The 13,760-nt window shown below is 49.5% G+C and overlaps 1 non-coding gene across 1 annotated transcript; it reads left to right on the top strand.

Moving 5' to 3' along the window:
- Window positions 1-2,441: 2,441 nt before the first annotated feature.
- Window positions 2,442-2,514, top strand: TRNAK-CUU (transfer RNA lysine (anticodon CUU)). The gene has a single exon. It is a non-coding gene; the product is annotated as a tRNA-Lys (tRNA).
- The last annotated feature ends 11,246 nt before the right edge of the window (window positions 2,515-13,760 follow it).

Raw genomic sequence — 13,760 nt, 5'->3', positions numbered from 1 at the left:
ATTACTCTGAGAGAGATAGAGTGAGTGGGGGAGGGGCAGAGAGAGAGGGAGAGAGAGCACTGTCAGCATGGAGCCCGATGTGGGACTCAAACTCACGAACCATGACCTGAGCCAAAACCAAGAGTCACATGCTTAACCGACTGAGCCACCTAGGCGCCCATACAGGCAAGTTGTATTGAACCCTGATCTTGAACCGGTACATATTTCAGAGAACAAGACAAAGGGAAGTCATCCAATTTTTTTTTTATAGGTAGGATAACCTAAATCTCCAAACCAGAAAAGGACGATACAAGAAACGAAAATTGCAGGGGGAATTCTTTTAAACATAGAGACACAAATGCTAAACAAAAATTAGCCAATTAAATAGAGCCTTTAAAAAAAAATAATAGCCAAGTTAGACTGATCCCAGGAGTGCAAACACATTATCTGCACATTTGCTGCAAACCTCCAAGCTGTTTTCATGTGCAGAATGCAAGATAGAAATGCTACTGGGGTGCCTGGGTGGCTCAGTTGGTTAGGTGTCCAACTTTGGCTCAGGTCATGACTCAGGGTTTCTGAGTTCTCGAGCCCCTGTCAGGCTCTGTGCCGACAGCTCAGAGCCTGGAGCCTGCTTCAGATTCTGTGGCTCCCTCTCTCTCTGCCCCTTCCCCCTGACCCTCTCTCAAAAATAAACGCACATTAAAAAAAAAAGAAATGCTACTTTTGGGGGCATCTGGGTGGCTCAGTTGGTTGTCTGATTCTTGATTTCGGCTTAGGGCATGATCCCAGGGTCATGCTATCAAGCCCCACATCAGTCTCTATGTTAAATGTGGAGCCCGCTTGGGATTCTCTCTCTCTCTCTCTCTCTCTCTCTCTCTCTCTCTCTCTCTCTCAAATAATAAAAAATTAAGAAATGCTACATTAGGGAAGTTTCCCCAAGAATCTGTTGTTCCTCGTTTATTCATTCATCAAATATTTGGGTGCCTATTAAGTACTGGTTACTGTTTTGATACGAGTGCGGAGCGTAAATGCCTGCCCGCAAAAAAGGAAAGAGAGCAATGTATATGCTCCTCTACATTGACCAGTTAAAGGAAAAAACCATGTAACTATCTCCACAGATATGAGAAAAGCACTTGAAAAATTCAACACTCATTTATGATTATTAAAAACCTGATACATGACAAGACCCAGGAGTTACTATTTTATAGCAAATATCATATTTAATGGTAAAACCTTAGAAACAAGATACCTACTATCCCTGTTACAAATCAACATCTTCCTGGTGAACCGGGACAAAGCAATAAGACAAGAGGGAGAAAAAAGCCAGGATCTGACTGCCCCCAACCCAATGCAGTCGACTCCTGTGCTGTCCTTAGACGAGGGTCATTTATCAGACATTTACTGAGCATCTACCCTGTGCCAGGGTGGGATCCTAACTACTGTTTCTTGTCAAGAATTGGCTTCTGCTTTCCATGGATGCACACGGCCTGGCAGGTGTGTCTGCAGCACAGCTCTTGAGGCACCTGAAGGGTTCTAGATTACAGCAAAGAGAGAAGACCAGACCTCCCTGGGGATTCTAAAGGAGAATTTCTAACAAGGCTCAGCAGTGTGACAATACTATTTTGTTATATATATTCATACATTTTGTTTGCCTCTTGATCCTTCCATTAATCCTAGGGGAGTAGGATGCAGTGTCCTAGTAAATCTTAATTCACTGGTGTCAGTCTTATGTCAATCTTCAAGTGACCACAGCCATGGGTGACCAGCAGGATGCCCAGTGTATCTGCTGGCCAGTGGGGCTGTGTTGACCCAATCAAAGCACACATCTCTCCTGGTGCATGCACTCACACGCATGTGCGCGAACATGTGTGCGTGTTTGTGTGCGTGTGCGTGTGCGTGTGCGTGTGTGTGTTCCTTCAAAGGGATCACTAATCACCAGGCAGGTTATTTTATTTCCAACATGGGGACCACTGCCCTCTGGTGGCCACTCTGCCAAATGCCAAATTTAGGAAAATTTGGTCTCCCTTTTTTGAGACCATTAGGAACCAAGTTTTATTTAATCTCCATAAAACCTTATAGAATAGGTATTATCCCCAGTGAGGCTCAGAGAGGTGAAGTTACTTGCCTGAGGTCACACAGCCAGAAGTGGTGGACAGGCTGTGATGGGTGAGGCAGTTTAGGGGGAGGAAGAGGGGCCCCTCATCTGCTTCACCCTAATCCCAGCCCCGGTGATGGCATGGGGCTGGAATAGGGTCAGCCAAGCTCCTAGGCTCATGATCTTAACCACCTGGTGACCCAGGCTCCTAACGGTCATTATGGGGGTTCCATTCTAACCTTGGATGTTTCCTTTCTGTGTACAATGCTAGATGCTTGTAAAGCAAAGACACAGCCTTTTGCCCATGAAGAACGTGACTTGTGTCCTGCAAATGTAAGTTGTGAAAAGACACCTTGCTCCATGGAGTGCCTGGCTGGCTCAGTTGGTAGAGCATGAGACTCTTGATCTCAGGGTCGTGAGTTCAAACCCCATGTTGGGCATGGAGCCTACTTAAAAAAACAAAACAAAAACCCACCTTGCTCCAGGAGCAGCAAAGGAAGCATGGTGTGTGTGTGTGTGTGTGTGTGTTTGGTGTTCTAAGGGAACAGGTCCTGAGCGGAAGCTGGAAGGCAGTGTCCTGGCCACAAGGAGTCTTCTTCCCCGGGCAGTGCATCCCCCTGAGACAAGCCAGTCACCCCCAGGCAGGCTCCTTAGAGGTGCTGGGGAACCACTTGCTGGATAAATGACCATAAACTTGCAACAGCTGATCTGCTGTCCGTTGCGACGATACACATGATCGTTATTGCACCGTGTGGTCCTGAGGCGCAGAGGGAAAATGCTCGCGGTGTGAAGGTAATTAGCATTCCGCTGACCAGACATACCCAGCTTGGCTGTTTTAGCTCTTCTCAGTTTGCCAGCATTTTGCATCAGAATTCAAGTCAGCAGTTCTCCCTGAAACTAATACCCAAGTTTCTATTGAGCAGCCACTAGGAAGTCAAAACACAGGGAGAGGGCAATTGGCAGAGGTAGAGCTCTAGGCCATTGAGTCAGTACCAGCAGGGCGCCTGGTGCTGTCCTAAGCCTGGTCCTCTTTACTTCAACCCAGTGGGGCAGGAGGTGGGAAGAATGAATCCTTTCAGAGATGAGAAAGCAGCTCAGAGAGGGCAGGGGATGTATCTAAAGTCACACAGTGAGAGGCAGAGCTGAGATCTGAGTCCAAGTCTAGCCTCACGCCAGCACCTCGACTTCTGTGCCTGTGGTCCTCAAAGAGTGTTCCCCAGACCAGCTGCAGCAGGATCACCTGGGCACTTGTTAGAAATGCAGATTACCAGGCTCCATGCAGAACTACTGAATCCGAAACCGTGATGTTGGACCCAGCAGCCTGTGTCTTAGCAAGCCCTCCAGGTGATTCTGTGTGAATCTCAAGTGAGACCCACAGACCATTGCTATAGTGGTCCCTGAGCCTCACCTGCCCGCAGTCAGATGGGGACCAACCGGAGTGGGACAAGCCAAATAACTCCGGTCAAGACATTTTAGGATAGAGCCAGGGGGAGGGAGAGAGTTCTGGGGCTTCTGAAAAGGTTTCATGAAAGTGATGACATTCGAGCCTGGCCACGACGAATGGAAGGACTTTAAGGATTATAAATGGAAGAAACAGGGCACCTGGGCGGCTCAATCAGTTAAGCGTCCGACTTCGGCTCAGGTCATGATCTCACGGTTCGTGGGCCTAAGCCCCGCCTGTGTCGGGCTTTGCGGTGAGAGCTCAGAGCCTGGGGCCTGCTTCGGATTCTGTGTCTCCTTCTCTCTCTCTCTGCCCCTCCCCCACTCGTGCTTTTTCTCTCAAAAATGAAGAAACATTAAAAATTTTTTTTAAATAAATAAATAAATGGAAGGAAAAGCCTTTCAGGCAGAGCAGAGGCACGGAGGCCAGAGAGTGCCTGTTCGTAAGTGGGATAGAGGTCAGTTCATGAAAAGCTTTGCAGGCAAGGCTGAAGGGCCTGGCCCTTATCCTGGAGGCAGTGGGGGGCCGTGGTAGGTTTTTGAACAGAGGTACGCTCAGTGCAAAGTTCCAGTGTTTCGCAGCATTTTCCTGCTCACCCACTGTAGCAGGCAAAATAATGGTCCCCGGAGATGTCCATGTTCTAGTCCCCAGAGCCTGTGATTGCGTTGAAATGAAGATAATCAGCTGACCTTGAGATGGGGAGCTTGTTCTGGATTATCCAGGTGGGCCCAGTAGAATCACAGGGTCCTCATAAGTGACAGAAGGAGGAAAGTCAGAGCCAGAGTGAGTGAGAGATTTCAAGATGTTGCACCGCTGCCTCTGGGGACGGAGGAAGGGGCCACGAGCCAGGAACGCGGGCGGCCTCTAGAAGCTGGAAAGGCAGGGCATCCAATGACCAGAGCCTCCAGAAGGAACCCAGTCTTGCCAACACCCTGATTTTAGCCCAGTGAGACCCATTTGAGGCTTCTGACCTCCAGAGCGATGGGATCAACCTTCAGAAGACTGCAGAAAACTGTCTTCTTTTTTTCCAACCAAAGACAATAACATCCGTCACCATTTTCTGAGTGCTTACAGTGCATACTTCACGAACATGCTCCCTTTAATCCACACAACAGCCCCATGACATAGGCATTATTATCTCCATTTTCCACGTGGAGAAACCGAGGCTTGCCAGAATGAATAAGGAGCGCAGCCAGCACTGAAGCCCAGGCCTGTCTCCAAAGCTTGTACCCGCCAGGCTTGAGAGGACTTTAGACCCCGGTGACAGCTTTCACTTGGGGGTGCCCGGAAGGGCTTCAGCCAAAGGTGCTGAGGGCCTTTCCTGGCTGGAGCAGGGGCACACTGTTGGAGGGCCCTGGACCCCGGGACGTCCTCCCCTTCTAATGAGGAACTCGGCAAAGTCAAACTCGAACTTCTGGGCACAAACCCCCTCCCCCCTGCCTTGGATCTGCTTTCAACTAGGCCATGGAAGACTGACAGCCAGATTGCTTGTGTTTGTCTCCTCGTCCCAGGTAAGTCCCTCACTTCTCTCGGTTTTATTTCCTACTCTGTAAAATGGGGATAATAACAGTACCTACCTTTGAGAGTGTTCTATGGGTTATGGCACGTATGTAACAGACTTAACTCATTACCTATACGAAGCAAGTCTAAACCTCGTTATCACTATTTTCTTTTCTAAAAAAATTTTTTTTTAACATTTATTTATTTTTTGGGGGACAGAGAGAGACAGAGCATGAACTGGGGAGGGGCAGAGAGAGAGGGAGACACAGAACCAGAAGCAGGCTCCAGGCTCTGAGCCATCAGCCCAGAGCCTGACGTGGGGCTCGAACTCACGGACCGTGAGATCGTGACCTGAGCTGAAGTCGGACGCTTAACCAACTGAGCCACCCAGGCGCCCCACGTTATCACTATTTTCATTATCAGTTCATGTCCTGGGAGACCCGCCCCATCCCAAGCCTCCTTCTCAGGCACAGTGGCGGTGATCGACTGTGCAGATGAATTCCCACACATACGCTTCTAATATGAATATTTTTACGTGCTCACAAAATATTTCTTTAGGAGCTTTCAACCTTTTGTGGGTTTGGGGACCCTTTGGGACTCTAATGACAACTACAGACTTTTGTATGTGTGGTTAGTCCATACCCTTCTCTGAAAATTGCCCCTGGGTGCACAGGGATAGGTTCCTGCAGCTATGCTTGGACTCTGTGGGTGTTGGTGGGCCCCCACAGCTCGCAGGCAGCCTGGCTCACCCTAACGGGCATCCGGGGCTACTTTATCCAGCTTTCCAGCTGTGCAGGCTGTATACTGCCCCACTCTAAGGGGCGCCATGATGTAGACTACAATTCACAACCCTGGGGTTGTACAACATGGAGTCTTGTGAGCTTCTGGTCCAGACTGGGGCTCCCCAACTCTCTCTCTCCCACGGGAGTTTACGTGTTGAGAGTCTAAGATTAGTCTCTACTGTCAGCTCAAACTGAGGATACGTAAATGAAGACCATTTGGCCCTGGAGAGCAGCTGCTTTGATTCTTGAGTGCTTTCCAGTCTCTCGCGGGACTCCTGGGTAGGAAAGATCTTGCACAACTTGAAACCACAGGATCACGGAGCTCACAGTCTGGCAAAGGGTGGGAGTGGGTCCACACACACACACACACACACACACACATGTGCACACGCGGGAAGTGAGGGGAAAACAAGGAAACATGAAACGTAATGAGAAAGCTCGGGAGCCTATGGGAAGGGCACCAAACCATCTCACAGCCTCAGGGAAGGCTTCCTAAGGCAGTGATATCTGTGACATCTGGGTCATGAGGATGACGAGGAAACGGCCAGGCAAAGAATAGTGCAGGGAAAAGTAAGAGCCAGAGCGTGAGCAGAGAGGTGGCGGTCTGCTGGCCTTAGGAATTGGGCAGAGGTCAGTTTTCTTCTCCTGAAAGAGAGGATTGAAGAAGCAGATGTGGCTCAAGGGGAAGGGGCTTGTGGTCTTGCAAAAGAGTGCAGACTTGATCTTGAGGCGGGGGGCGGGGGGGAGTCCCTTTTGCATCCATTTTCCCTCGGCAATCCTCATTTTCACTTCTGGTCTTTGGTTTCATCTCATCCCACGACGTGCAATGTGAATTCTCTACTCCCTGGAGCTCAGCATCGAATCTTCAGAAGGTAGATTGTAGAGCAGTAGAAGAAACGGGGATTTTGACATTAGATAAACCTGGATTCTAATCCTGTCCCTGCCACTCACTGGTGTAATTTTGGGCATCAGTAAACAGGAATAATAACACCTACTGAATCCAGCAAATATTTACTGCATGCCTACTATGGACCAGATGTGGGGACAATAGTTAACATTGCCAAATCCTTTCCATCCAGCACCTCATTTAATCATTTCTATAACATTATGAAGGAGATACCATTATTCCCCCCTATTACAGATGAGGAAACTGAGGCCCACAGAGGTTAAACAATTTACCCAAGGTAGATAGCAAAGCCAGGATTCAAACCCAGGCAGTCTGGTTCCAAAGCCTGGGTACATAACCAAGCCCTAATAAGGAAAGGAAGTCCCTCCTTTCAGAGAACTTATATTCTAATGGAGGGAGCAAACAATAAACAAATAAGACAAATAAGAAAAGCAGCATGTTAAAAGGCGTAAATGCTAAATAGGAAAAAATAGAGCAGGGTAAGGGTGACGGAGAGTGTGGCAAGAGACACGTGGTTGCAGTTTTAGATGAGATGATCAGGATAAGCATCATCAAGGTGGTGAGAGTTGAGCTAAGACTGGAAAAAAGTGAAGGAGTTGACCACGTGCATATCTGTGGAAAGAGCATTCTAGGCAGGGGGAGCAGTCAGTGCAAAGGTCCTGTGGCAAGAGTGTGCCTACTATATTCAAAGAACAAGGAAGTCAGTGTGCCTGGAACAGAGGTGGAGAACAAGGGGAAGAGTAAGCATAGATGGAGTCAGAGTGAGACAGGCTTATACAGGGACTTGCAGGCCATGTGGAAACTTGGCTTTTAGTCTGAGTGAAATGGGGAGCCATTAGAGGGTTTTAAGCAGTGAAATTACATGACATTTTGTATTCTGACATGATATTTTAAAGGATCACTTGTTTCTCTGTTGAGAGTAGACTATAGAGGAGCAAGGGTGGAAGCTGAGAGACCAATCAGAAGGCTCCTGAAGTAATCCAGGCACGAGATGATATGGCTTAAATCAGGCTGGTAGCAGTGAAGTGATGAGGAGTGGTGGATTTGGAATCGATTTTGGGTATAGATCCAACAGATGTCTCGATGTGGGGAAGGAGGTTTGGGGAGGGAAATCTAAAGTTCAGCTTTAGATACGTTAAGTTCAAGATGCCCCATCTGACTTCCAGGATCTTCAAGGAGGCAGATGGATAGAAGAGGCTGAAGTTCAGGAGAGACGCCCAGGCTGGCGTTACAGGTTTGGGAATCATCAGGATCTAAATGGTATTTAAAGTCATGGGACGTGGTGGGATCATCAAGGGCCTAAGCACACATAGGAGAGGAGGTGACCAAGGACCAGGGTCCTCAGTGTTAAGAAACCAGAAAGAACAGGAAGAACTGACATACCTAGGAGATCAAGAAGAAGTCACCAGTGAGGGAGGAAGAAAATCAAGACAGTGTGGTGTCCTGAAGGCCAAAGGAAGAAAGTAGCATAAGAAGGCACAAGGAAGCTGCTGGAGGCCACGCAGGGTGAGAACTGAGCATTGACCACTGGGCTCAGCAATATAAGGGGTGTAGCAGTGACCTTAATGAGAGCAGCCGCAGTGGCTGGTGGGGGCAAGATTCTGATCAGAGGGAACGTAAGAGAATATTGAAGTTCAGGCCTCTTTCCAGAACTCCTACCTCTGTCCCCTGTGGCTCCGCGGCGCATGCTTCTGGGCCTCCCTGAGCTCGTCTCTCACCCTCCCCACCACTCAATCCCAGCAATATCCTGGGTTCTCCCGTTGATAGATGCAATTTGCCTGCGACCCGAAATCGATCGAAGTTATTTTACCGGAAAGAAAAATATTGGAGGAGAGGAATTGGATACAGTGAATACAGCAGTGACTTTCAATGACTTCAGCTGCAAAGGGGAGCAGAGAAATGGGGCAGTGGCTGGAGGGAGAAGTCAAGAGGAAACGTTTTATCATGTGAGCTGTTGAGGCAAGTGTCTGTGCTGATGGGAGTGGATTTTCTGTATTGTCTTCCTTCCCTGTCTTTGCTCATTCTGTCCCCAGCTCCCTCAGATCCTTCGGGGCTCAGCTCAGGTGCCCTTTCTTCTCTGAAGCCTCCCCAGCTTCCCTGAGCCACACGTGGAAAGTCTCTCTTTTCCCCTCCCCCACCCCTAATTCTCACAGCACCTCTTCAAGGACCTTTACAAGGTGCATCTTCTGATTATTTGAGTACAAGTTCCTTGAGAACTGCTACATATCTTGCCCATCATTGTAGCCACAGCTTCCCCATTCCTCATTTTCCACTCAGGAATACACCTAGAATTGCTTGATGAATGTTGAGTGAACGAGTAAATTCTGGAGAGTCAGATTTGCACAGGCTGGTCCAGCAACCTTGAGACAGCTATTTCACAAGGACTGTGCCTCAAACGCTTCCCTTGAATAGTCCTAGTAAAGTGAGTGTTTATGTAGGGTGGTCTGGTAAACAACTTGAAGCGACTGGAAATTTCCTTGAAGGCACGTGTTTTCTCTGGAAATTCCCCCAAATTGTGTAATTTATGCTGACACGGCCCTGGGTTTGTCTTATTTCCCCCCAAATGCTGTAATTTACTTAATGTTTATTATTTCGTTTTCTCCCCAAAGTCTTGAAATAAAACTTATGCTTCAGAAAGGGGGCCACCATAGTAGCACGTGTCTCTCAGTTTGAGTATCTGATAGAGGGTTTGACATTTGAAGTAGTTGCTTCACAAAACAGGAAGGAATTTGTTAGCCTGAAAGATATTACGACAGTATTCCGTCGTATATTTTTAAGTTTTATTTATTTATTTTGAGATAGCGCGAGAGAGCGCATGAGCATGGGAGGGACAGAGAGAGAGGGAGAGAGAGCAACCCAAGCAGGCTCCATGCTGTCGGCATGGAGCCCCATGTAGGGCTCCATCTCACCAACCATGAGATCATGACCTGAGTCAAAACCAAGAGTCGGGCGCTTAATCGACTGAGCCACCCAAGCACCCCCAAGAGGCAATGTTTTCTTTTTTTTTTTTTTTAATTTTTTTTTCAACGTTTATTTATTTTTGGGACAGAGAGAGACAGAGCATGAACGGGGGAGGGGCAGAGAGAGAGAGGGAGACACAGAATCGGAAACAGGCTCCAGGCTCTGAGCCATCAGCCCAGAGCCCGATGCGGGGCTCGAACTCACGGACCGCGAGATCGTGACCTGGCTGAAGTCGGACGCTTAACCGACTGCGCCACCCAGGCGCCCCAAGGCAATGTTTTCAAGTGAGGTAACATAGTTTGGTGATTAATAATAAAACAAAACAAAAAAACTCATGCAGACCTGGGTTGGGTTGGAATCTTGGTTACATTACTTGTTCATTCTGATTTTATACCAATTAACCTCTCTAAGCTTTAGCTTTCCCACCTGTAACACAGAGATAGCAAGAATTATGTTACCTCCTCACTGGGTTGTTGGGAGTATTGAGTTAACTATTACTTATATAGTCCTTGGCATTGTGACCGGTACATAGTAAGTTCTGGATAAATAAATAGGTAGGCCAGAGGCCCAGATCAGCAAACAGGTGGTTACAGTCCACAGTGAGAACTGCTGTAGCAGGGGATACCAGGGTCTGTAGGAGTGCCTAGAAGGACATTGGGGAAGGCTTCCTGAAGGAAGTGACATTGAATTTGGACTGTTGAAAGGAGGTCAGGGGGTGTTATGGGTCAGCAGGAAGAATATCAAGAGGGCTCAGCTCATATCAGGGATGGGGTGGTGAGAGATAAGGCAGGAGCAGCTAGCCATGCAAAAAAAAAGCTGGACTTCATCCAGACAGCAATGGGACCATTGAAGAGCTCTAAGCAGGGCAGTATCAGATCAGACCTGTAAGACTGGGGGCAGGCAGACCCGTGAGGAGATAAGAGGTGGTATGGACTGGACTGGGGTTAGCCCAGAGAAGGTGGCCACATGTGTGAGACATTACGAGGCAGTGATAAGACTTGATTGAGTGGAAATTGGTGGAAGGAGACAGGGAGGATGACCCCGAGGGGGTGCATGGTGGTACCTTCCACTAAGACAGGGACAGAGAAGAAGCCAGATCTGAGGGCAGGTTACAAGATGGCAAGTTCAGTTTTAGACATGTAGAGTTTGAGAGGTCTGCCTGTGATACAAGCATGTGAAACCATCCCATAGGCAGTTGGATGCATAGATCTTAAGCCAGAAAAGGGTCCAATGTGAAGAGAGAGCCTTGGAAGATGTGGTGGGCTCAATAATAGCCCCCAAAGATATCCAGGTCCTAATTCCTGGAACCTGTAAATGTTATCTCCTATGCCAGAAGGAATTTTGCAGACGTGATTAATTTAACGATCCTGAGCTGGAGAAATCATCCTGGATTATCTGGACGGGCCCTAAATATAATCACAAATGTGCTTATAAAATGGAGACTGAGGGAGATCTGACCAAAGAAAAGAAAGCAATAGGATATGACACAGAGACAAGATGCCCTTGAAGATGGAGGAAGTCCGCTAGAGGCCAAAGGATATGAGAAACGCAGTTCTAGAAACTGGGAAACACAAAGAAATGGATGCCCACCTAGAGCCTCCGGAGGGAGTGCGGCCTTGCTGTACTTTGGTTTCAGCGCAACGAAACTCATTTCAGAGTTTTGACCTCCTGAACTGTAAGAGAACAAATGTGTGTTGTTTGCAGCGATTTGTTACAGCAGCAGCAATAGGAAACTAACACAGAAGGCGTCAACATTAATGGTGTGAAGGAAGCTGGTAGGGATGGACAAAAGTATCCAGGAAGCCTGGGTAGAGTGAGAAGAACAAAGGGTCTAGCAGAGAGCTCCCAAAGATCCCAGCAGTTAAGATACATGCAGAGGAAGACCATCTTAGAAAGGGCCCTGAGATGGAACAGCCAGAGAGGGAGAAAGACCACCATGGAAAATAATTGTCTCAGAATTCAAAAGAAAAAAGTGTTTCAAGAAGGACAGCGTGGCTAACAGTACAAAATGCTCCTAGAAGTTAAGAAAAGGGCCTGTTGCATTTGAAGAGAGAGATCCTAGTTGACCTTGAAATAACTCTGTAGGAGTTCTGGCTGAAAACTGACTGGAGTGAGTTGAAAGGTGACTGGGGGTGAATAAGAGTTGTATTTCACAGCATATTTGTCCTATCTCCTCCACCAGACTGTACACATTGTTTCAACTTTAAATTCTATTACGCAAGTAGCATATGCTTCTTACAGAAAAGTTAGGATATACAGATTAGCCAAAGAAGAAAAATTACTCATAATGTCCTCAGCAGGTAATATCTTAGTGTATATCTTTGTAGTCCCCCCTCCCCCCAGGTAAAGCATGTAATACTTTCACTCGCCTTGTGGAGTAAAATATTATTAGACCGGGGCGCCTGGGTGGCGCAGTCGGTTAAGCGTCCGACTTCAGCCAGGTCACGATCTCGCGGTCCGTGAGTTCGAGCCCCGCGTCAGGCTCTGGGCTGATGGCTCAGAGCCTGGAGCCTGTTTCCGATTCTGTGTCTCCCTCTCTCTCTGCCCCTCCCCCGTTCATGCTCTGTCTCTCTCTGTCCCAAAAATAAATAAACGTTGAAAAAAAAATTAAAAAAAAATATTATTAGACCATTTGAAGAGTAGAAAATTCAGGTTTAGAGAAGCAAGCCATTTGCTCAGCTGCACACAGCTGGTCAACAGCAGCACCAGGATTGGAACTTAGATCTATCAAATTCCAAAGCCAATATTGCTTCCTCGATTTTTTACCTGAAGAAATCTTTTCCGTAGGACTTCAGGCTCCAGAACGAAACCTAAGTAGATTTCTGAACCTCATCTCTCATCCACCCAAGGACATAGATGGTTTCTAACAGGCAAGGGTTAATAGTGGGGGAGGAGTGGCAGTCTTCAGCCTGGTCAGGACAGTGAGCTGGGTTCCGGAGTGGAAGGCACCATACTGAGCCCAGGAAGAATGAGGGTGCAGCGAGAGGATCGGGAAAGGGGGAGCGGGTTGCAGAGCGCTTACTGGGTACACGCAAGGGTTAGGCTCTTTCCTCGCAACATCACCGTTAAGTGGGCAGCAGGCTTCTCCCTTGCAGACAAGGAAACTGAGGTTCCAAGAAGGAATGTACTTTCCCCCAAATCACACAGCTACCCAAAGGCACCGAGCCACACAGACTCCGCAGGGGCCAAAAGCCAAGGCGGGGGGGGGGGGGGGGGAGGGGGGGCGGGAGGTGCGGCTCAGAGCCGAGGCTGAGAGCTGAGTGTACGAAGCAAGGGAGGGATGGTGCAATTGGGAGCGGAAGGGGGGCGCCGAGACCGGGTGGGCCTGGGGGGAGAGATGGGGGCCTGAGTCGGGGTAAGGCTGAAGGGGCGAGGTCAAGGGGGCTGGGAACGAACCCATAGGAGAGGAGAGGTAGATGAAAGGCTCACCAAGGGGGGGGGCGCGGAGGGGGTGGGAGGGAGGCAACTTGGGAGGCCCAAGAGAGGGATGAAAGGGGGAGTAGCTGCAGAGGGGCCGGGAGACAGATGCGGCTGAGCTTCCAGGGAGGCTGGGGCGGGGTTAGTGAGTTAGGGGCGGAGCTATAGGCCTGGGTGGCCTGGGGGCGGGGCCGAGGAGCCGGGCGAGGGGCGGAGCTCCTGGGCCAGGCGGCCTGGAGGCGGGGCTGGGGAGCCCGGCGGGGGGCCGGGGGCGGGGCAGTGAGTCAGGAACCGAGCTCTCAGGGGCTGTGAGGCCTGGGGGAGGGGCTAGGGAGCCCGGCAAGAGGCGGAGCTCTAGGGCTAATAGGCCTGGAGGCGGGGCTGTGGAGCCCGGCCAGGGGCCGGGGGCGGGGCAGTGAGCAAGGGGCGGAGCTCTGGATCTAGGAGGCCTGGGAGAGGGATTGGGGAGGCTAGTGAGCGGCCGGGGTAGGGGCTGGGGAGCCCAGCGAGGGGCTAGGGCCGCGCTGTCCTGGTTAAGGTCGGTGGGGAGAGGCTGGAAGGCCGGGGGCGGAGCCGAAAGGCGGGCGGGGTGGAGAAGCTCCGGGCTCCCAGGACGCGAGGCGAACCGGCGGTGCCGGTCGGAGGCAGCCGGGGGGGGGGCGGGGGGGGGCGGCGCGG

Source organism: Herpailurus yagouaroundi, unplaced genomic scaffold, assembly GCF_014898765.1.
Source record: "Herpailurus yagouaroundi ecotype Mexico unplaced genomic scaffold, PumYag 77, whole genome shotgun sequence".
In the NCBI taxonomy this organism is placed as follows: domain Eukaryota; kingdom Metazoa; phylum Chordata; class Mammalia; order Carnivora; family Felidae; genus Herpailurus; species Herpailurus yagouaroundi.
This window is presented reverse-complemented; position numbering and strand designations above follow the sequence as displayed.